Consider the following 24,597-nt stretch of genomic DNA (forward strand, 5'->3'; position numbering starts at 1 on the left):
TCTGTGGGCAGCAAGACAGATCACCAGCCGGAGCATGGACGTGACTCATGAGAAGCTGAGGAAACCTTGTTTCTTCAACATTAGCCTCTAAATTCTACTTCTGGCGCTGCTGTACCCGGTTCTTTTTCTCCAACTCCGTCACATCTCACACTCGCGCTCCATTGTTATCTGATTGGTGGAAATCTGCAGTATCAGTTGTGCTTGTAGCCTCGCTATCAATCATCTACTGTACAAACAACGTGCGGATTGTCACCACATTGTGGAAAAGACAAATGCCACTTGACAAGAATGTTTAGATAAGAACTGAGCACTGTATCCACACAAAGCCTGGGATTAGTCTGAGGATTTAATGCAATACAAGAACTGGAGCCCTTTTGTTCTACTAGGGATGTCAGTGATTAATCATTGGTATATGGCCACTGATATGTTAACCAGTGGTGTTGTACCATTTAAGGAGTTGGAGTTACAGGTGTGTGTGCTGGCTGCCTGTAATGGCCACACGCATCAATAAACAGGTGCCCACCAAAGATAAGAAATAATTGCACCTTTTTTATTGTGTTGATTCTGTAACGAGTTTGTGATCGATCACTCGATTACCCTTTCAAAATAAAGTAATATTGTTGTCTGGCAGCTGTTTGCTTTAGTAAAGCTCATGCTATAGTAATAACAGTGTGTGTGCGCCCCTCCAGGACGTTTTTTTATATCTGAGCAGGTGTTTTCAGCAGCCGGTTTGCCCATTCTGTTTACTAAAACCAGTGGCAGATCGGTGTAACCTATTGTGTGTGAGGTAACAGCCGTTTGTTTTTGTTTTTGTTACCGGATGTTCCAGTCTCATCTAATTTGTATCCAGCGAAGAAGCCCTGGAAGTTGTGCTCCATTATTTTCTTTATTAGATATTGTGAACTTCCTTGTAGCATGCATCCATATATGCGACACAATGCAATGATGATAATTGAATTCAATTGTATCATCGGCCCAAACAAATCAATGGTAAACCTTCTTATAAATGATCAGGTATATGGGATATCTTTTGGATGCAGAAATAACTATCAGTGCAGGGAGTAGACCTAGCCGTGCATCCACTGATAGTGGGAGTCAGTTAAATCCACATTAACACAGTGAACCACATTTACAAACATTAGAATATCTGCTGTGATTTCCTCATGGTTAATTTAACATCCATGAATAGAAATCACTTGAGCCTTTACCAAGTAAAGCATGTAAACACTGCTTTCAAGATGGCGCAAAGGAATCCTTATTTATAGTATTGTATAATGATATAGTGTGTTATTGCATTCGCAGTTTAATTATTGGTTAGCAGTTTTGAGGTATCTTTAGCCTTTTTCAAATGTGCATCTGAGGGCACAGATACTGCACTTCCATATGGAAGCTCGGCAGTTGAAGTGGTGACATTGTGAGCGCAAGCAATCATTGTGGTGATGAAAAGAAGAAAAATAAAGTCCATATGAAGATAATTATCCTCTCGGAGTGAACACTCAACTGCACCCAAATTTAGAGCTTTTGTGGATTTGTGTTTGTCAAAGCCTGAAGTGATTCTAGTTGATTTGTTTTCTTCTTTTTGGGTCTTTTCCCCGAAGGGACTGATTAAAACTACTGAAATTGGACATATTTAAGACGGGGGATGGCAGGTGAGACTTCTTGCTGCACCATAACAGAAATATCTGTATTAATTACCCAACAAACATAGATTCTCTACTATCCACAGCTTCCCCATCCCATTTATCAACGTGTGATCATCTCTTGAAATGAAATTCAGATTATTAAATAAATATGGTGGCTGTGAATAATGTGTTCAGCGCGGTGACCAGCCAGCAGCACCAATAGGGAAATCAATACGACAATTCATCTAATATTAGCTATCATGAATACTAATGAAAAACACACCATTCATGGATCTTTGAGGCCTTCAGATCCTCGATTTAAATGGTGGCGGATGACAGTGAAATGGGAACTTAGCGCTCTTATATACATGCTGGGAGGTTGAGTTGATGTGATACATTGTGAGTCCGTCTAATAGCTGGGGGGAGCTAAAGTCATTTCCATTGTCAAAATGTATCTTTTTTTTTTTTTTTTTTTTTTTGGGAGCATCATTACATCCACATCAGTTTGCCTGTTGACAGTTTGCCGCTGATTAATATTGACAGTGATGTGACTCGATCACAGGAAACGTGTTAATGTATTACACCTTCATTCACCCTCTTCGCACTTTTCTATTCTCTTGTTTATGTCATGTTTTGAACATCATGCCATGATGACCAAAAAAAAAAAAAGAGCGAGTAGGAGCGTTAAATAAGGGAATGTGGGTGAGAGACCCTCAGCCTCCGATATTGATTGCAATCAAACGAAGTACAAAGCAAACAACAGTGTTGGAATTGTGTACCAGGAAGTATAAAGACTGGCAAACACCCACACTTTCACCCGGGAGGTCGCAGTTTGGAACCACACTTTGTCGTGTAACGCCACGTCTGTATTGATTTAAAACCCAACGTTGACTTGTTTTTCTCATGGAATAGTACGAGCACCATTCAGTGTAGTGTGTTGGTCATTTTACATTCTGGACCTTGAGACTTTCTCCAACAGCCCCCCCCCCCCCCCCCCCCCCCCTTAGCTCTCCTCATTCTCAAACAGTGTTTGCAGGCAGGCGAGATAAATTAGATTTACTTTGACTGGCAACAGAGGATTCTGATAATTGTAGCTTATTGCACTTTTCTATTCTGTTTTTTTCACCCACCTGCCCGTGCTCTCCTGCGCTGTTATTGCCTTCTTGGGGCTATTTTTTTTTGTGTATTTGATTTGAGGGTTATAGAAGTTCATAATACAAGTTATTCTGTGCGAGGCCTCTCTGCAGCCACTTCCATCACAACCAAAGAATTGCATGGATGTTTTGAATTCCCTTTCTCATCTGTACGGAGAGCAAAAAGGTGATTTATTACAAGTTTTAAGATTGGAAAGAAAGATGATTTTAAATTACCATAAAAGTATATGACATTGAAAAATCATACAGCATTATTTATTAATGTATCGCTTTCCTGTTGGTCGGAAAGCTTTGATTTCCAAACAGTGTCAGGTGTAACATGTGAGCCTGGACTCATGGCATGAACAAATCCACGGTAAAAATAGCACTGCTTATCTTTTTTTGCAGTAGAAATACATTTATTTTTCCGCACGTATCGAGACAGATTTATGAACAATGACTCATCGAAGCGTTCAGTAAAGAACATAAAGAACTCTCCAATTCCCTGTCTCTCTTTTGTGTCTTCCATCGACGTCTATCCTTTGTACTTTATTCTCCACATTACATCTATCAACCCTTTGTTATCATACCTATAAAAAGAGCTCTCGGGGTGAGCAATAAAATCATGGATTATTCTACATACAGTACCCTTTCCTTTTAAAAAATAATAATTGTCTCCTTGATGGTAAAGGAAACATATACATTTATTTTGAAGCTAGGAAAATGTGCTGCCTTCTCCACATGCATTCAAATTGATATGTTTTTGCTTCAGGATGGAGCTCCTTCAAAAATATAATGTGCAACAACAATTTGCTTGTCCAGTGTGCGAGAACGCAATGTTCAACATTGCACCATCTACCTTTTTCACCGGTAGTAATGTCCTACATTACCCAGAACAAACTACTCAACAAACTATTTCTCTTTTGAGACTGTAAAATGTAGACCAAAGTAAAACTATGCAAATGATCCCCCTGTCACTGGGCTCTTTGTGAGTGACAGCATAAAGGAATAGCCGGCTGTATCTATATTCACCGTGGACCACATTGATAGAGATAACAGTGTGCTGCATTGATGCTGTTTGCTTCAACACTTGGCGTCAAATCACACATTCAGTGTTTTCAGCAATCTCTGAAGTGGCTGATAGAGGTCTTTTTTAAATGCACCCCACAGTGGGGGAGGTATTGACATCAGTCCATCAAAGAGCATTCACCTGCTTCATTAGACCGGGTTATGTCAAAACAAACTTTGATATCTCACTCTATTGGAACAGACATGACAGCGCTGTTCTTCAGTCTATTCCAGCGACGGCAAATGACAAACCTTTTCTGTGAGTGTGGCTGCACACTGCATCTTTATTATAAGTATGTTTGCAGGCATTCAGGTTGCTGCATGCACACATTAGCATATTTATGTCTATATTTTTGAGTGTTTCCAGAGCAAAGCTTAGGTGAGCAACAGCTTGCTGCAGTGCTGTCACCAAGCCAGCATTAGTGTGCATTATTTATCCAGCCTGCAGACTGATTCAGAGAAAGACATAACCATAGCAACCAGAGCCCGTGCACACACACTCGCACTCGCGCGCTGTGAAGAGAAAACATCGCTTACACTGGCACGGCGGTGGCTGGCATTGACCTAATCTCAAAATTCATATAGTTCGGCGAATCTCCCGCATTGTGGTTCTCAAAGAGCGAGAAATGAGGAGCGTTTTAGAAGCTCTGCAAGGCCTGTGCGTTTCATTCAGATGGCATCCTGGCTGCCTCCCTCACTCGATCCAAACAAACAGCAAAGAGAGAATTTCTTTGTCAAAGGTTGGGTATGTCACAAACGTCGATGTGCGCTGGCAGGTCCACAAATGCAAGGTTGCAACTGCATTCCACAGCCCAGAAGCTGCTTATCTTTTACACTCATACCAGCACTGATTCCTAATTGCAAGAGAAAGACTCGGGAAGGTTAGTGTATTGATTATAGGTACTGACACTCTGCTTTGTTTTCACTCAGGGGGTAGCATTGTAAAGAGGGATCCCTAAAACAGCCAGTTTTTTATTTGAGTCCAGGTAACAGGATTGTTCTAGTTCTTTTTTTCCTGTTAAAGGGGCAGTGATGTAAAAATTCATCCAGCCAATGTTAGAAGATAAAGTGTCCACTTATAGCTTTGCTTCTGATGACAGTTCTGTTACTCGTATCCACACATGTAGCCTAATCCCAGTGCATTTTTAGCAAACTGTAAGAATCCAGCTGGTTCTTGCCAGTACCCACTGCGGAATGCCATAAGGCTGATCTACCACACTTCAGGGAAATGACAAGGTTCATGCCAGGATTTGCAATGAAGAGAGAAGTGACTTCCTGGAAGACCTGGAGGCGAGTCTGCTCTGGCATCGAAGGCTCTTTCCTTCATGTTCACCTCCTGCACCAAGATGCTGTAAACAGTATTTCTCTTGCATGGCCATCAGCCTTGTCAGTCCAGCGTGTAGGTGATGACATACACTGTTTGTCATTCTATGGGATCTGGCAGCAGAGAAAAGAAACGAGACACAAGAGGATGTTATGTCATGTTGTCGGGCCTGCTGGTCACAGCAGATCTGCTCACAGGCCAGTGCACGAGTGGTGTGGTGTGAATGTATGCATTTATGAGAGAGGCATGGAACTCCAAAGTACTGAAATAAGCATAACAGCGCAGCAGTGGTTAATCACTGAGGAAATATGTACCAGGCAGGGCCATTATTATACAGGTGAGTGCCATCAGCTTGAAGGGGCAGCAAAGAGGATGAGTACATTTTCTTAATGAATGTTAGACCGCTCATCTACTTCCTAATGCCCACTGCTCACTCTGCCTGCAAGACACCTTTAGGATCAGGCGTTTAATGCAAACTAATTAGCACTGATGCTCTTGGTCATATCATTAATATAAAACCTGTGAATACCACTTATTGTGTGGCTCATGTAGTATATTTGGTCCCACTACTGCATACTTATTATTATTATTATTATTATTATTATTGTTTGTTTGCTATTGTAGGAAACCTTGCTTTAGGTAATAGATTGTTACCCGGATCAGCTCTCACCTGGTGACAGAGATCCATGTCACACAGATACAAAGCAGCGAGAGCATCTCAGGTAGCTGTGACTGACAACCTGGATTGTATCTGCCACCGAGCTCCCCAACCTGCACCAGCGATAGCCCCTGTGCACACATCAGGCTTGATAGATTCCTTCCCTCACACTGCTGTCACAATCTCTATGTACATATTCTTGGGTACATTGTTAGTACATGTGGACTGTGTAAAGACGGTCCGTAACACAGCAACAGGTACATGTTTCAGCGAGACTCTTGTGTTGATTGAGCGTTAAAACATTTTAAAATTAGGAGCAACAAGCGTATAATGAAAATAATTCAATACAAATGAAGTAAACAAACTGGGAGCGATGACAACCACAGAGATCAGAGGTAAAGAAACATTCAGAATGAAAGGCAGTGAGTGTCCTACATTGGCAGCGTGGAGTCTTTGTACTTTGGCTGAGAAAACCACTTTTCACTCAGAAGCTTAACATATGAAAGCTCTTATTTTTGTTGTATAACGTCAAAGGAGATGAAAGAGCGGATCTTTAATTTGACCTTAATTTTCTGTCTCTCGTTTGCGTTTAACAGTCGGTGAAATGTCAGTTTTTCTATTCTCAACGAGGTCTTATTCCGATTGTTGGTGGAATAAAAGCTTCCTTGTAAATGCAGATGGGGTTCCAAACACTCCACTCTCCCGGATGCTCTCCATTGAAGAGGTCGGGGATGGAATAAAGCGCTCCCAGCTCCCGCCACCTCTGTTGATAGCTAGTGGTTTCACTCTCGATTCATGACAAGAGCAGCATGAACACTGTGATTTAGCCTCTGCATAATACAGAGACAGGGAAACAAAGACTGTGAAGCATGGCACACACAAACCATTTGCCTAAGTCATACTTCACCCGTAGTATTTGAATAAAATCTGTATCTGGTCAGATTGTTTTACGTAAAGCACCTTCAAAATTGTATAGGGTTAGGGTTAGTATGTGTTGTGTCCTCTTCCATAAACAGGACTTGTGCAAGAGATGCATCTGTGTTGGTTAACAGAGGACACTTTTGTTACATGTTTCCCTGTTCCATTTTAAAAGCCCCTTTAAATGGATCTTACACAGAGAAATAGTCCACCAGAGGCAGTTTAGTGTCGTAGAGAAATGGTAATGAAATCAAGCTCCCTGTTTTGGCCAAACATTGTCCCACGCCAAATATTATTGCTTCATTTATCATGCTGCACCTTTCCCAGAGTACATATCCTCAGAGGGTTTACGCTCTGGTGTGTCATTCGGATGCAGAAAGTGACCAGCTGTGTTACTGCCAGTTTAATGTTGCATGCATTCAGTAATGGATGCTTGGCTGAAATGGTCCTGGATTGAAAAACCCATTCTGACATACAGACCTTCTCCAGTCGCCTGCTGGGACTCAGAGGTCCGCTCTCTGCGGTGAGTTTGTGGCCGGTTACTTCCCTTTTCCCAAATTTCAATCTCCTCTCAGACATGGGGGAACGGTGTCACCGTCTCTGGGGCGCGCACTTCATAAAAACCTGAAGTCATGTCGGCCAATTGTCATCTATCTCTGACATGTTCCATTGTTTCGCTTCTTCGACATGTCCTTTCTGTTTCTGTCACTTGCTGTTTATTTCTCTCTTCCTTATCTCCTGTGCATTCTATCCTGGTGTCACCGTGAACTGACTCAGCCACTCGAAGGACCCATCCCTTTTTTACGAGTTTTCGAGTGTGGAACTTTCTATAGATGTCTGCTTTGAATACGCGCTGGCGGTGTCAGTAAAAGCTGACAAGCATTCAGCGGTAGGTACGTTACATCGGGGAGACAGCTGTCTGCCGTACAGCATGCCTTTCTGTAGATTATGTGCACTTTAAAGTCACTGCAGACACTCTAACATATCCTCTGTGGCCTTCGAAGGCGATGGCCCATCTCCTTCACCTTAACTCTATGAGGCAGTGAAACATATTGGAAGGTGTGTCGCATATTCCCTCACATGACCACAAAAAGAATGAACTATTTCATCTATGTCTTTGACTGATCTCTACACCTACAAGGTGGATTGGTTGCCATGCACTTTGGTGTCCAGTACTTGATAGGGAAGACAACACTATGAGATGGTTATATCAATGAGACTCACACAGGTGCTAGCACGGCTGTAGGCCCGTAGTCGCCCTCTAGCTCTTTTACTTACTGTATTCTTCTACTTAAAATGCTTTTTTCCGAGCATTAGTAAGGTCCTGTTTGCAAAGCCTTCGAAATAATGAAATTACCTTTTCAAATTAACTGTCTTTGTAAGTATCCAAACGTGGCTTCAAAATGACCTGAAATGCACAGTGAGTTGCTCTTACTGCGGTTTTTAATCAGTCCATATAGTTCCAGGACAATTAAACCTGCCCATATAATTGTCTTTATAGCCTCGTTCCCTGAATGCGAGAGAATTTCCCCCATCGAGCTTGTAGACTTCCATTAAATTAAACTAACAATGTCCAAGGAAATGAATCAATCTGCATATAATATGAATCGTTACTGTGTCATCGTCGACTCTTGACTATTGATCTCAACGTAATTACATTCCCCTCCGACTCCCCTCAGGAGTGAAGACGCGCAATTAGAGGAGACAGGTGACAGTGTGCAGCCGTGTTGCTCAATAAAAGACTCCTTCCTTTGGGTAATTAAAAATCATCGCATGTCCTAAATGAGCAAAATCAAGGTCTCTTCTTCTCTTTTGACTTCTTTATCCATAACCCCTGGAGGAAGCTGAGAAATGTTTGACTTTATTTGGCGCTAATTGACCAATTTCAGTCAGATAAAAGTGTTGTTTTCCCACCAGCAATGAGATTGGAGTTGTCCTCCCAAGTATTTTCCTCTGGGTGGGACATTAGCCGCCGACTTTGAGAGGACTGTGGCAGTGTGAGATAAAGAGAGCGGGAGGAGGCGCTCACACAACTTTCTTGTAGAACAGTTTCATTTCGGTTTGACGCAAATCCACACACATGCAGTTTACATGGTCGTCAACCCTATAGGACCATCTGGACCATTTTTAAGAAGATAAGGCAAATTATGTTAATATAATTTGCATAGCATCATCATCCCCAATGCACACACCAATTTGCATGATGATCTTTTCAATATTGACTTTTAATAATTACTGTGTTACATCCAAAGGCGGTGATTGCTTGACAGCGTGACAAAAGCTGCAAGGAGACAATGTCAGCGCTTTCTTGGTAAACAGAGCAAAGCTTTTGAATTAATGCAACACGGAGCGGGAGGGAGAACTCCTTGTCCAAATCTCCCCACTGTTATTCAGTCGTTGCACAGAGTACATCTTCTCCCCCGCGGTTGGTCCCTTATCTCCCGCACGTTATTTCTTCTTCTGCGTCTCTGACAATCGAAGTGAAGGAAAAATAAACCCACCTCCGATGGCGTGAAAGCAGGAGCGCCAATTTGTGAGTAAGAGTCTCTCTCTCTTTGCGGCCCCCACTCTAGTGCTTTATTATGTTGGAGGTGTGCACTGCATTCTTATTCAATAATGACACCAATGACAGTGAGATAAGCTGTGCCTTCTTAAAGATCATCTAAAACAAGCAAGTTAATGTGCAAATGTGCTCTATTGTCTTATCAATGAAAGCTATTGTCGGTGCTCTGTAAGTCTTTGTTTAATCGAAAGATTTGACCTCTGCTGTTCTTGGAAATTACCTGGAAGAATTAACAGAAGAAAATAAAGCGGAACGGCTAATCGGCATGAGCTTGAGCTAGGTCAAAACAGATAAAGCGAAGACAACGGGCACAACGTGCAGAAAATCCCCATGAAATTGATTATCCTGTTATTTGTAGGAGGTTTGGTGTAGATACAAGACGGCACACGAGGAGAATCTTGCTCACTGACTCATAATATAGAGATAAAGTGTCGGGTTTAGTGTGTTTAGCTTTAGTTTGCATGCTATGGAACAGCTTTAATGGCTGGTACAGCATGTGCCGGCACTGTGCAGGCTTTCTATAAAACCTTTTTGTATTACTAGCTGAATGCAGTTGAAGGACATCACTTCTCTCAGATGTGCTCTGGTTTAAAGTCTGTGAATCTATTGCCAGAAAATAAATTGCGTGTGTGTGTGCCTCAGCCATTGTTTGCACGCACATTCTGCTGCCTTGTCTTTTATTCTCAATATTTGTATTTCAATAGAACTTTCCCAAAAGTTGCAAATAGGCTCCTGCACACTGTCCAACTTCTAAAATATATTTATTTATTTATTAGCCAGACCTTTATCAGGCAATAAGTCGAGTAATATATGTAGTATTTTTGTATTTTTTGCTACTTTTGAGCTTCTCGTCCGTCTCCTTTGCACCCGTCTCATGAACTGGATTTGTGAAGTGAAATGCTTTCAGTATAACGTTCCCACCTCTTCACTCTTTGCTACATCAAAGCTTATGTTGTGGCTCTCGTCAGCCAAGTCATAGTGGCTGTCCATAAAGCGTTTTTGAAATATGTCCAATAGCACACAAAGTAGCCATCACCATCATAAACCTGGAGATGCCTCGAAACATCTCTGACATACAAGCGCTAATAAACAATGAAAAAGAAATACATAAGCTAAGAAATGCAACTCAGAAATAATAAATGTGAGTATAAATGTGAGTATAAATAAAGAAATATGGGTGCAAACCGTGGTGTAAATAAATAAAAATAGCCTGTTCCAACACTAATGGTTCCAACGGGGACTATAACAGCAGCTGACAATCTAATGGCTCTGGAGATGTTACACTGCGGGTGACCTCTGAAGACTTCCATATGTGTAGAGTCCTGTATGTATATATGCGACCAAGAAATACACACAGAAGTGGCAGATGATTATAAAACAAAATAAATATGTCACGGAGGTCATTAAAGATGCACTTCTGTGGTATTAAAGGGAATTTAGAAAGACTCTGGTGGGTAGACAGTGTCCTGTTCTTGAGATTAGCCTGTCAAAACACACATCCAATTAAAAGATTCACAAGGCCTGTGCCCTAGGACTTGGCATTGCTCCAGTGTGTGTGTGTGTGTGTGTGTGTGTGTGTGTGTGTGCATGGAAAATAGAGAGAGAGAGAGTGTTTTATCTCTATTACTGCACATGTCGTTCTGTCCACGGCACTGTATCACTGTAAATGATAGCACTACCAACCATGTAATTTCATTCTCCCTTTCTGTGTCTCCATCTACACCTCTGTATTGTCTGTGCATGCTTGTTTCGGAGCAGTGGCGCGTGCATTTGTGTTTGAATATTTGCCCATTTGTGTGTGTGTGTATACACATACAAACGTGTGCTCGTGTGTGTGTGTGTGTGTTTGTATGTTAAATGCATAAATAGGGCATATTGCCAATGGTGCACCACAGTGGAAGTGGCCATGGCTGAAGCTGTTTCCCTTAGCTCCCTCCCTGTCGCTAGTAATTAGGCTGATGGCCTGTGTGTGTGTGTACAAAGATGTGCCCATATCATGTGCCTCCTTGTATAACTGACTCCAAGTCTTATCTCCTTTACCCTTCCTCTGTATCTTTGTTTTCTCTCCAATAATGACGAAGCAAAAAATTTAAAAAAAAAAAGGCTCAAAGTAAACAAACAACAGCTCTGGGAGCTTTGTCTGCTCCGAGAGGCACGAAGAGGCAATCGATGATGTGACATCACACCAGGGCCTGGAATTAAAACTCTCAAACTAAATATAGATTTGCCTTACTCGTGACTCAAGGCATTTGGAAGAGATTAGCTTTAGTGTTTCCTTCACAGTCTGACTTTCCAAATTACAAGTTTGCCAGCCTCTTGGCGTTATTTCCCAGAACTCCAGTAGCCGTTTGTTATTGTTGCAGACGTCTTTTCCTGCACAAAGAAATGGGATGATATTGTACGCCGTGTTTCTGGCGTTGTTGTGTTGGGTGCGAGCAGCTCTTGCGTGGATGTTTGAGGGAAGACAATGGCTGGGATTATCATGGACACATACTATCGCTGATGTGTCATTGTTTTGGGTCTGCGGCACTGCATTTCCAGAGGATTCTGCAATAACGTCTGGCATTAGTGAGACAGAAAGTATTAGGACAGAGATGGGTTTTGTTTTCGCTCAAATCCACACTGAATGAAAATGGTTGAAGTTCAGATCCTTAAAGGATAAGGCTGGCAATATTCTATATTTTTCTTATTCTCAACAAATCCCATGCAAAGAGAAAAACCCACAATGATTTGATCCCACTAACAAGTATTGTTTGTGCAGCCAAAGCCGGATTCATCTTTTTCCTCTGCGCCATAGAGCTTCATTGGAAAAATGCATTACTGAGTAACCTGTCGAACATGAGCACTGTTGTTCTGCGGATACCATACCTCGACTGTACCACGCACAAACCACAGAGCCGAGCTGTTTCAGGAAATGATTTGGTTGTTTTAAAATGTGTATTAATTGTACTAATTGTTATGTTTTTGCTGTGAAGCACTTTGGGCTGCAATTCTTATGAAAGGTGCTCTACAAATAAAGCTTATTATTATTATTAAATTATATATTTTCGACCCGTTTTAAGATTCAAGTCTTCAGTATGAACCATATGATCTTCTGCATTGGTGACTTGTCCCATACTGATGCATACATGGATCTGTTCTGCTTTAGATGATGATTTAGTTGTGTACTAATACAGGTATTCTTAAATAAACTCAACAGATTACATGCCAACCTATCCTCTACTCTTAGCAAGAGAGACAGGAATGCATTGTGTCCGCATTCAACAGTGTGTGTGTGTGTGTGTAGCTTTTTTTCTGGGCTATTTGGAGCATAGACTGATCTTTTTTGGCTGCACCCGAACAGACCGCTGAGCAGTAATCAAGGCGCCCGTGTCACTGACACTGTAGAGGCAGGGGTAAGAAAAGCGGAGCGTCTTCTCTTCACAATATCTGTAATGTGTTTCTCCCCTGACAGCTGCCCATCCAGCAGTTCACCGAGCAAAATTTGAACCCGTTCAATATCCGAGCCTTCCTCTGATGGGCACAGCTGGTTATCATTATTCGTAGCTTGACTGGCCCTAGTTGTTCCTTATTTCAGTTATTTCAGTGGAAGCACAATGTGTGTGTGGAAACTGAAAGCCTGCCGTTCAGCTTAAATGCACTGATGGCTTTTTAAATTCATAATTCCAGTTTAAGTTTGACAACCTCCTTCTTTTGTTTGACATGGTGACATCTTGAATGCATCTTTTTTTTTTTTTGGAGCTTCCGCTTTGGTTTTTCACCCCCAATCAAGATCTATTGAGCGTCTCAATGAGCTCGTTTTCCTCTGGTAATGCTAATCGACGCGTGACTTCCTCCTCGCTAACGTGAGCTGATTTTGACACCTTCGGATGGTAGATAGTCTGTCATCCGTGTTCAGCAGGTCAGTCGCCTGACAGTGGCGAGCTCAGAATCAGATGGAACTTCAGCGCTTGAACTGTCAATCAGGCTCTTTTTTGAGGCGGCTTTTACGACGGCAATGTGACGAGTTTATAAGAAAGACAAATGCTGTTATTGTTCTGGATGCCTGCTGTGTGATTAAAAACAGCAAGCGTTTTATAACTTACTACAAGATCTCCACTTAAGCTGGTTTATTTGTTATTATTACAAGTTAAACCCTTTATTTTTCCTTTTTAAGATCACATTACCATACAAGTGTGCATGCAGAGGGATTTATTCTTACAAAGTTGAGATTTTTAAGCCTTGAATTTCACTTGTAAATCATGGGAGGCTGACTCCATGTGCAGCGCTGCCACACAAATGTTTCTTAGTGTCAGTGCCAGTATTGCAAAAGAAAGGAGCTGCACGCATATGTGACGGTACCCTGGTGTGTTGTGTAATACGCCCGGAGAGTTTTTTTTCTTTCAACACCAACAATTCCTGCCGTGTTAGGGCCTCTTTCTCCACTCAGACCTTTTCATTTGGCAATTCTTCCACTGCACAATGTGCTAATACAAAGCTCTCACAGCTCGTTTACATTGTTGAGAATTGAAAAAGCAAGCAGTTTGTTGTGGAAGATCCTGGGACGAGCTCGGGGGGAAGATGAGTCCAAACGCGTTATTCCTTTTTCCTGAGAGTGTGCAAAGATAAGGTTGTTTCGTGGGTCAATGAAGCGCTCGGAGAGAGAGAGAGAGAGATTCGCAAACACACTTTAAAAACTCCAATAGGTTCCTAGGCCACATTGTTAAATCCGTCTTGTGTGTGCGTGTGTCTCTATCCGCCCTTGAACCACTTGAACTGTCCAGACGGGCCGAGAAATACATCAAGCTGGAGAACTTAATTGGTCCGTAGAGGACGTTGCTAAGAACGGAGGGACAGAGAGTGTTGAGAGAGAAACGGACAAAATATGCCAATAAGCGAGGAAAAAGTCTGGGAAGGGAGAATAAAGAGCGGAAGGTTGAGAGGAAAGGGAGAAAGATGACAGACACGTGGAGGAAGTGAGACGGAGATTGTCAGAGAGCTGCTGAAAAGAGGGTGTAGAACGGGGGTTGTGTAAGATTGAGAGATCGGGTTGAATTGAAAGCAGCTTTAAAGGGAACTGAGGGGGGAAATGAAAATGGATTGAATGGGGACACGAGGGGAGAAACAAAAGAGAAAAGATGAGCGATGGTAATCGAGAGGATGCGTGCAAGGCTTCGACTGATGAGAAGAGGAAAGGAAAAGGCTTTCATGTCTCTTTTTGTGCCGCCATCGGATAATGAATTATAGTTGCGGCGAGCAGGAGAATATTAACCTGACACTCATCCTGAATTCAAATGTTGTTCCTCGCCATCATTCAGTCTCAAACTGCCATCCTTGTGCTGGCTTTCAAACAAACCAGAGCAGAGGGCATTGTTCAAAACCCACGTCTTGTCTCGTTCATCTTAATCTTTAAGAACGAGGCTTTCAAGAAACATGTGGGTTTTCGAAACCAAGGCAGCTAAAAGGCCACGCTGGAAAATACCTTTCCAGCGTCCTCCTGATGGGTAGAGATGTGTTGCTTTGACTCAAAATAAATCAAATACACACAGAAAGAGAGATGCACGGCTGAAAAAGGAACACATTATAGGGAATACGTAATGAAGTACACTCGCGACACCTGTAATTTACAAAAAACACATACTGCTATTTTTATTCCCACCATTGTCACATGTTATTCCTGTTTGACAGCTTACTCTATTCCATCCAGGTCATGCATAATAAGTGCTCGTTCATGAATGACGCTCATATGTTACACAGCGCACCCACCATCTTTTATATAACACATTTGGCAGTGGGATGTGTGACTATATGAAACCCAAGCCATTCCAGCAATGTAGGCGTGAGTCTCTTCCCAAGTCTCCTTGATCATTCCAGGCCAATAGGCTCAAGGCTTTGCTGAGACCTGCACTAGTTTCAATTCACTTCCATCAGGGCGTCCTTGCCTGTGTTGTTTTCATCAAGCGGGAGACAAAGAGAAGGAAGGTGGAGGACACTCCCGCCCATGGCTTCCAACACTTGGCAGCTCCACTTTCAAATTTCCCCCGTAAGACTCAGGGGCTGCGCGGTTCAGCCAAGAAAAATCTCAAGATTATGAGTCAGATTTGGAAAACAGCCATGATTATCAGATTTGGAAAACAGCCATGATTATCAGATTTGTCATCCAGTTAAGATTTGAATATATTCTTTATTATAAATGCCGTCTTTTTCTTTGTGTAACGAGGGCTTATTCAGTATTCATAAATATACGTCCGTGAGTTTGAATAAACTTGGACCCGCCCGGTGTTTCTAGTGGAAATAACATACAAATAATAATAATTTAAAGAAACATTTTAATTGCTGTTTTATTTTTGATGAGGTTGCTTTTTAAATATGTAGGATCCCTGATTATGTATTACTTTTTGTAAATCTGAGCACGGCAAGCAAGAGCGACCCTTTGTGCGGGGAAGTCAGTTTAGTGCGAGTGAGGTAAGAATGAAGGAAGCTTTGGGTTCTGATGCCATTACAAAAAAATACAATAGGAGTTTGCTTTTGGTTTCAGACTGAACCTGAACCACACCAGGAAATAAAAGCCTCCAAGTACATCGTGTTCCCCAAACAATCCATTGGTAAAGGTTAATATGGACATTCATGCACACTAAATACCACGACAAATAAGATTCATCTTTGAATGCATCTGTATGTACAAGTTAAAGCAGCCACACATGAAATGGGCCAGTGTTTACTATGATCATAACATAGAGGCATACAACAAGCTCGTATCTGAAAAGGGAGAAATAATGAGCCTGGGAAAAGGGACAAGACTTGAGTTTAGAGCCAGCGTACATACAGTATATACACATGTACACCCAGCCAGTCAGTGAGCCAGCCAGCCAGCTAGCAAGCAAGCAAACAAAGCAGAGCAGAGCGTGGGTTGTCATCCCTATGTTTCTGTAGCTCCACAACCATAAATTAAGCCCCTGGGAGAGACTGGAGAGCTGGATAGGGAGGGATAAAGAGTGGGTGAGAGGGAAAGAGAAAAAGGTTGAGAGAGGGAAAGCAACAGAGCGAGTAACAGACTCAGAAACGAAGACAGGAAGAGAAGGAGAACGAGACGAAGCCTAGAGACCCAGCGGAGGCCCCAAAGACTGAACAAGAGAAGGAGTGGGAGGCAGCAGCCCGCCCTCCCCTCCCCTCCCCTCCCCTCCCCTCCCTCCCCCCTGACAACTGTGCAGCGCTGAAGGCTTTCATCATCTCTGATTTTTATGGGGTGATTTTCAGATTTGAGATGCGTCGCTTCAGCGGGCGTGGATATTGTGGAGATCACACAGACTGAGATGGATCATTTGTAAGGTTTGTGAGTCCCGCAATAGTTTGGGGTGTATGGAGCAGATAAAGCATTCTGGGTAGAAAGAAATCCCTGCAATCCCACTCCCTCAAATCCCTTTATTTCCTCTTTAATGCATGTTTAAATATAAAGTGTCGGCCCTCAAGCCAAGTGTCATGTCATACACGTAAGGGCACGATGTCAGCTGTCAGTTAAAGTGTTATAAATTGAGACGGTAATTTCTCACACACACACACACACACACACACACGGACATGCACAGAGTTCTTACCTTGCCCCCGTGCAGAAGGCCTCCCACACTGGGAGTGTTTTGGTATTGTTAGAGAAGATGCAGTCATCCATCATCCGAGCATCAAGGGAGAGACAGTGACAGGTTAGAGATTGGCTCTCCCTCTCTTTTTTTTTTTTTTTTTTTTTTTTTATCCGAGGAGAGGACAAGGGACAGAAGATATGCTCCATAGTAATCAGCACCCAACCTGCTGCTGTCCATCTCGGGGAATATTGCGACGAGCACCGCAGTGACTCAGCCTTGAAGTGCTGCCCCTCAAAGATTGTCTCTTTTTCTGCCTTACTCACTGCTATTTTGAAGACTTCTGTCCGAAGGTTGAAGCATCCTCTTGAAATAAATTGGCTTTTCATAAAGTTTGCCTGCAATTACATCCTTTTTGGGATCGCAACCGCAAGATTGTTCTTTCTTGTCGTCTAAATCAATTCCTTTTAGAGTTTGTGTGTCGTGTATTTGATTTTGTATTGGAGCCTCCTCAGGTAGGCGTGAAGGGAAACCTCCCAGCATGCACCAGGGCAACTGCAAATCTGATTTCATAAGAATTCTTGCATCACAACTAGTGTGTTTTACATTGTGTCCCATATTGTTATCGCTGCTTCCACAATTCCGTCATTGTCATACAGCTGGGTATTAAAAATAAGGATAACGCTAGAGTTTAACTTTATTAAGAAGTCAGTTAGATTCAGTATTTAAATGATAATGCTGTGTTCCACCTTCCACTGCAAAATCAATAGTTGTCATGAATCAGAAAGGAAACCTTGCATAACGTGAGTTTTGTATCCAGATCATATTTTGATGCCAGGTGTAAAAGAAATTGACTTTGCAACGTCTGGCAGCAGATTTGTATTATCAATGCAAAATGAAGGGGAATAAAAGGAACAAATACCGCGTCGTACCGCACCTGCAATGTATTCTCACACACACACACGCTCCCTGTGCCTCTGATATGAAATTGCTTCCCACTTCCTGACACAACAGTGTAGGAATAAAATATGGAGGCAACACAGGAATGATATACAGTATGAAGTGCTTTGAAAATGAACTCTAGGATTGGTTTGTTTTAACCTTCCTTTCACCAGCCTATCATTTGCAATCTGTACGTTTTCCCCCCCTTCCCTGTCCTTCCATCAATGAATCCAATCGACTCCCGCCCCCTCCTCACCCCCATCTCCCCTCCAGGCCTTCCTGTGTCTCACTCAGAACTGCCGATAGTTATTCCCACGGGCCTTCTCCTATTGCTCGTATTTGTTAAACACAATCAGTGGCTGGCTCGGCTCACCAGACCGCTAACCACAGCTCCTGTCAGACGTTAGGGCTTTTTGAAAGAATGATATCTACAATGTTAATTGAGTACAGCTCCCACATTTGGCACCGAGCAGTACCGGTACCACCTTGCAAATACCTCCGAAAAACAACATGAAAAAGGAAGCTGACCAGAGGGTGGAAATGCAACATCATCTCCTCTTCCTCAGCCTCTTTTATATATGCCGTTTCCTTCCAACTGCTGGCTCCTGACGATATGAGTCACACGCAGAGACTCATCCCATAGTGGAGTTGTTTCACCACTACTACTATTACTACTTGGAGATACCTTTTTGGAGGGCTTCCCACACTAACAATGACTCAAAGAAACTGAGTGTGAAAAAGCCAGGGTTTTTATCTCAATTATTTTTAAAAGAATATGTTTTTAGGTTTGAAGTATGCACAGCCATTTGTGAGCTGAGCTTTGAGACCTCCATCATTGTGTCATTTCATAAAAGTCTACAAAAGGAGGCAGTGTTATCTTTTATTCTGTACCTTTTGATAGCTAAGTGACAATAACACCATTGGTTTCATACTGTGTAATGCTTATTCTCTCTCTCTCTCTCTCTCTCTCTCTCTCTCTCTCTCTCTCTCTCTCTCTCTCTCTCTCTCTCTCTCTCTCTCTCTCTCTCTCTCTCTCTCTCTCTCTCTCTCTCTCTCTCTCTCTCTCTCTCTCTTTCAAATCAAGTGGATTTATCCATCACAAAGCCACTAATTTTGACCTGCCACCTCTTCGCTGCTGCAATTTCAGTGCACCAAACACTGCAACATAAAACCTCCATAATCTGCTTGTAGACTGCTGCACTATATAGCTCAACAGAGCGCAGGCATGTGCTTACGCGTGTGAGTGTGTGTGCATGTTTATGTGTGTGTGTGTTTGTTGTGTTTCGGCAGACCCAGTGTTCTTCGTATGAGAGTAAGCTAGAATGAACGCCCAGGGCATCTGTTGACCCAGCTGGCATTTGCTGAGCGGTTGTAGTACGCCAGGTTAAGGACAGCATTTATCCAGCATGCATTTGTGCTTGGGTATGTGAGAGAGAGGGAGGGAGAGGGAGGGAGGGAGAGAGATTATTTTGTATTTTGCGTGTGGGGGTGTGCATTGGGGGATGAGGTCTAAGGGTGACATTTCTACCGTGTCTGTTGATTCTGGTGAGGAACAGAAAAAAATAAAACAAAATCTGCAAAATGTTATTTAACAGCTAAAAGGGTCAACAAGCAGCTGGCAGCCAGAAATAGCCTTAAAATAAATTCCATCACACCAAACAATGGTTTAATTGCCAGTGATATTTTTTTCTGAAACGTTTGCTCAGTTTCTCTGCAATAAACCTTTATTCCCTTATCTCCCATACATGAGCGCAACGCTGGCGCTTCATAGCCTCAGGTGCTAAGCAACAACTCAACGCTCTGTCTAAAACTAAGTATAAGAGAGACAGTGAGAGAGGAAGAAGACGCTCTTGTGTTTAAAACAATAAAATAAAAACTCCTTCAGGCAATAAGAAGATGGGGAAGCAGAACTTTTCTTCGAAAGCAAAGTCATGTCACACACACACACACACACACACACAATTGTATCTACGTTTAAACAAAGAGGGATGAAGACATAGTGGACAGTTTGTCTGACGCACGTAACAGGGCGGAAAGCTTAGCGACGTCAGCGCTTGTTTTGTTTTCGCTCTCTTTTTGTGGACTGTTGACGATGGGGATGATGATGTGTTTGTTGTGAACTGTCACGCTAAATTCAGTGGGTGTAAGGGAAGTCAATTCCTCCCCCAATCCCCGTCTTTTGAAGAGCCTATCGATTAGCCAGTCGTCAAAGAGGGACAAAGGAGAGAGAAACCAAAAAACGCATCCGTCTGAAGTAAGTAAGGGAGGGGCAGGGGGGGAAATGTAGATAATGATAAGGGTGACCTTTGTACCATTCACGCGGAACAATCCACCTTGAAGAGAAGATTTAATTCTCTATGCTGTTTCTAAAGCCTCTTCAAGGACGCTCGCTCATGTGACATTAGTCATGGCGCCGCTTCTTTCACTACTCAAACATTTACATTTACCTTCGACGACTGAATTGTAAATTCTTTGGATATCTAATTGAATTATCTGTCCGGGTGCACAGTCGGAGTTAAAAGCCTCAGTGTGTGTGTGTGTGTGTGTGAGTCTCCTATAGGACATTAAGCCCATATGTGCTCGTCCTGTCCCATATGGACACTGGCCAACACATGTCACACAATGTCGACCATATCGCAGCATGCTGTGTGTCTGCTCAATGGTCCTGAAGCTCTGGCTCAGTATGTGGCAATGCAAATGTCCTTCGTTTTTCATGTTTTCCATAAATTCGCCGACGCCACTGAGCATGCAAATGTGAAGAAAACAAAGTGAAGTTCTTGTTTTGGAAATGATGCGTTCAGGTGTCTGGTAAGATGCATCAGGCTCGCTGTAATTACCACGCCTGGAAGGTTGTTCCACAACACTTCATTATACTCCTTTTGGAAAACAAATGACTCATTAAAACAAAAGCAACGTATCCTTGAGATGACACTGCTTTGGTACCAACGAATCCAACACGTCTGTCAAGTGTAATTGCGCTACTTTGCAATTCATGGAACTTTGAATTAGTTCAGTGAGGAAACGGTTATGTGCACGGAGCCATTTCCAAAACCTTATTGCTGTTTGGTATTCAAAGCCTTGTTACAACTTCAACATTTGTGTTGTATTATACAAGTAAATAATGGCACTCCATGCCTCCAAGCAAGCTGACAAATATCTCATCTAGTGAAATATGATCACCTCGCTCTGTACGTTTAGAAAACTCCAAGGCAACGAGCTTCATTAAAGTGTCGAGTTCTCGAGTTAATAATCAAATTACAGTGTATTTAATAAAACTGATATTTAAATAGGATAGTATACAGTATTAAGGAGTCTAAATTTGGTGGCACAATTAAGAATGAATTTTTTTTTAAGGCCTAACAACTTGTATTGTGTAACAGTTGTTACAGAATATGAGACCCTGGACCGTCTTTAGCGGCCCAAAGAACATCCCCGACATTGTTTTATCACCGTGAAATGTCCTAAATGAATGAAAATTGCTTATACTTGTGATTTTGAATAGATTATTTCTTACTTGCTTACTTCTAATTAAGGGATCCCAGCTGTTAAATACAATGGAGCTTTACAGAGTGTATATCTCTGATCGATGTTACCCACCCTTAGAGTTAGTAAGAGATTCTGCATTAGACCTCTACAGGGTCTAACTGGTTAAACATCACCATGTAGGATAACACACTGTACATTTATTTCTCTCTTAATGGCCTTTTGGCCAACAAAAGGAATATAAACCCATATAAAAACCTTCAAACGTACCCAGTTTGTAGAAAAAGGGAAAGGTTACTCCTGAAATATGTTTCTCTACTGCACCTTTTGGGTTTTAATGAGGTCAGTCGAAGAGAGAGAAATAAATATTTGAAGGAGAAAATGTTTAACTTTGCATATTCCGCTTGTATAGGTAGTAATGGAGTATCATTGTGTACCATCAAGCACCTTAATGCCTCTCCCCCTACGAGAGCCCTGTTTGTACACATACTTATGTGTGACGGGTAGCTATATACGATGTGTCTGGACGTTCTCTTACTGAGCGCTCGGTACGCCCTCCCTAAGGCCCAGTAATCTGTTCTCTGACCAGCCAGATAATTATAAAAAACATTGAGGGCAGTCTTCCTTGGGTTCAGACCAAGTTAGCCTGAGGAAATTAAAAGTTCTAATAGCGTCGGTGTCAAGCTGTAGATTAGGTGCATGACCATACATCCACCCTGTAAGGAGAAGGGGGGGGGGGTCGTTTAATGAAGTTAGCAAGTCCGGCGCGTCCACCTTCCTCCAAAAACAAATCCACAAACCTTTCCTCGTGACTGCAAACCAACTCTCTTTTGTATTGCGGTCGTAGCTCCCGTTCGAGCGGTGTAATCAGATCAGGTGGAGCCACATGAAGCCCAAAATCCCAGTGAGGGATGGGCGACTCATGTGGCCGCTAAATGAAATCAATGAGATAATCGATAAGCGGGGGCTGGAAGAAGAGGATTACTTGGAGCTGGAGGAAACACTCGGTAGGCCATTCACTCCTCTTGATTAAAGGTGTGCCGTGGGTTGACACCCGATCTGGGTCAATTATGAGTTGAGAGCCTTTTAATTACTCTGGATTCTTTGCTCTATAGTCTGTCTGGCAGACTTGGGAATATGAATAATGTTTGAAATATCTGAACTCCTTGTGTTTTTGATTGATTTATCTACCCACTTTTTAACTCCCAGAGCGGCTTCAAAGGTACGCAGCCCGTACTCCAGTTATTTCATGTGCTGCCGCTTTGTTGCAAGCGTGGCTGTGATCTAAAGCTGCGGCCTACTCCAGCTCTTGTTTAGTTGCCATCAAGCCAAATATACAACAATATAAGACTGATTAACCACTCGAGCAAGGACTCACAGTGATTTCATTGGATAAAGTACATTGAGCAAGGCTGCAGCCAAATCTCCACCGGGCACAAACATGCGTTTTAACCGCTGAAGATTTCCCTTTGTGGAGGTAATTTGTGTTTTTCTGATTTTTTTTCAATATTACCAAGCACAATGATTAATTAAGCTAATGCCTGCTGTGTTTCCTGTCATGTAAAAACACTCCACTGCATTCAAGCTGATTCCCAACGACGTTAAAGAATGGACGGCGGTCCACGCACTCACTATTGTGGCCTCACAAAGAACATAAAACCACAAATCAAACCCAACCACTGAGACTTATAGGCGAAGTGCTTCGCTGTGGATGGGCTAATAATACTATCTGGGAGTAACACCAAGAAATCCCTGGGGATAATGCCAGATAATCACTACTGCGCACTCCCCTGGACTTGCAGCAAGGGGCTGCAGTGGCTGCAGAGGTTTGAAGTGCAGGACTACTGGCAACTCTTCAGTGCATCACATGGGATTTTCATCAAAGCTAACATCAAAGGCTAATACCCGAGCTAAAAAGCTTTTGGGGATCTTTACAAAACCTAAACAAGAGCAGGCGCACTGAATCTGACCATTGGGAGTCGGATAAAAAGCTAGCCACTGACGCTTTAGCGCTAATTAAAGGGAAATGCTGGTGTTTAGAATTCATTTTCTCACCATCATGCAGCCGTTTGTAACTCAGCATTAATCTGAGACATCACAAGCAGGATACCAATACGCTGAATGGCAGTCCAGTTCGTCTCGAACGCTACCTTGTTGCCTCGCCCTTGCGGCCAGTTATCACCTCGAAGGAACAACATATATAAAAAAAACAAACAATGCAGATGTGCCTGAGGTAACACACAAACAAGACACAATGTTAGTAGTGGGTGTTCCAACTGTCATGAGTATTGCAACTGATGACTAACCAGCCAAAGGTACACTATTTCCTTTAGAGTGCAGAGAAGTAACCCTGAAGCAAGGAAAGCACAGTTTCCAAATACAGAACACAAACTATTTCCCATACCCCGAGGATTAAATGTCCCACATTTAATCCAAAACAGGACCACGGAGACTTACACCGAAGCTGAGTGTCTGAGGTGTGCGGATGATGTTATCCCTGCTGGAAGTGTTGCATCAACTGCCAGCTCCTCGGGGGGGGACTATCACACGAACTACGGCAGGCTTGCTGGGCCACAACAGTGTTGGAGTGCTGTGTGCCCAGCGTGCAAAAGAGGCTACTCCACTCCGCTGTGATTCCAACAGCTATCATCCGTCGCATTAATGAATGGGTCCTACTGTTAGCCACTGAGTCACACGGACCTACAGCTCGGGAACGCCTGACGGAAAGCAACCGCTAATGGATTAAAACGGAGGGAATGTTAGGTTGTGACGATCTGTTATAATGGAAAGTGTAGCACAGTGCTGCACAACATATAGCATTAAATGTTACAGGAGTCCATATGTTGACGCGATAGATAACAGTGGGAGGATTAACCTCATAGTATGACAATGTTAATGGTCTTATATGGTTGGAATTATTGTCAACTATGTTGTATACTCCATATCCATGTTGTAGTGATGGGCATTGTGTGAACACAGGCAGCACTGCAGCAAGAGTCTAAATGTGTCATTTTCTCTCCAGGGTAACGAAGAGCTAGCATCCAAGAATCATAATAAAACAGTCTAAAAATAATATGATATGAACATATAACAATGCAATACAATGTGGAATCCTTCACGGTAGTTTATGCTAATGAAATGACATCATTTTGAACTGTTTTCCATATTGAAGGACAAAGATGTACTCGGACTTAGCATATGTAAACCCTTTGTCGTATGAAGTATGCTAAACGATATGAACAGATGATAAATCAAACCTGTCACATGTCCCTTCACGCCAACTCAAGTCAAATCCAATGAAAATTCCTAAAAGCAAACATTTGTTTTTTTACT

General features: G+C 42.4%; 2 protein-coding genes across 10 annotated transcripts in view; one reads left to right on the forward strand and one right to left on the reverse strand.

Annotated features, from left to right (window-relative positions):
• The window catches only part of slitrk5 (SLIT and NTRK like family member 5), a 427,390-nt gene extending 409,864 nt beyond the window's left edge, over positions 1 to 17,526 (reverse strand). Inside the window, exon 1 of the mRNA XM_029446433.1 lies at positions 16,861 to 17,526. The gene's annotated coding sequence lies outside the window, so the exon portion shown is untranslated. The remainder of the gene's footprint in view (positions 1 to 16,860) is intronic.
• Positions 1 to 24,597, forward strand: part of spry2 (sprouty RTK signaling antagonist 2) — a 350,030-nt gene that overhangs the window by 188,364 nt on the left and 137,069 nt on the right. The window lies entirely within an intron of this gene.

Source organism: Cottoperca gobio, chromosome 2, assembly GCF_900634415.1.
Source record: "Cottoperca gobio chromosome 2, fCotGob3.1, whole genome shotgun sequence".
Taxonomy (NCBI): Eukaryota; Metazoa; Chordata; class Actinopteri; order Perciformes; family Bovichtidae; genus Cottoperca; species Cottoperca gobio.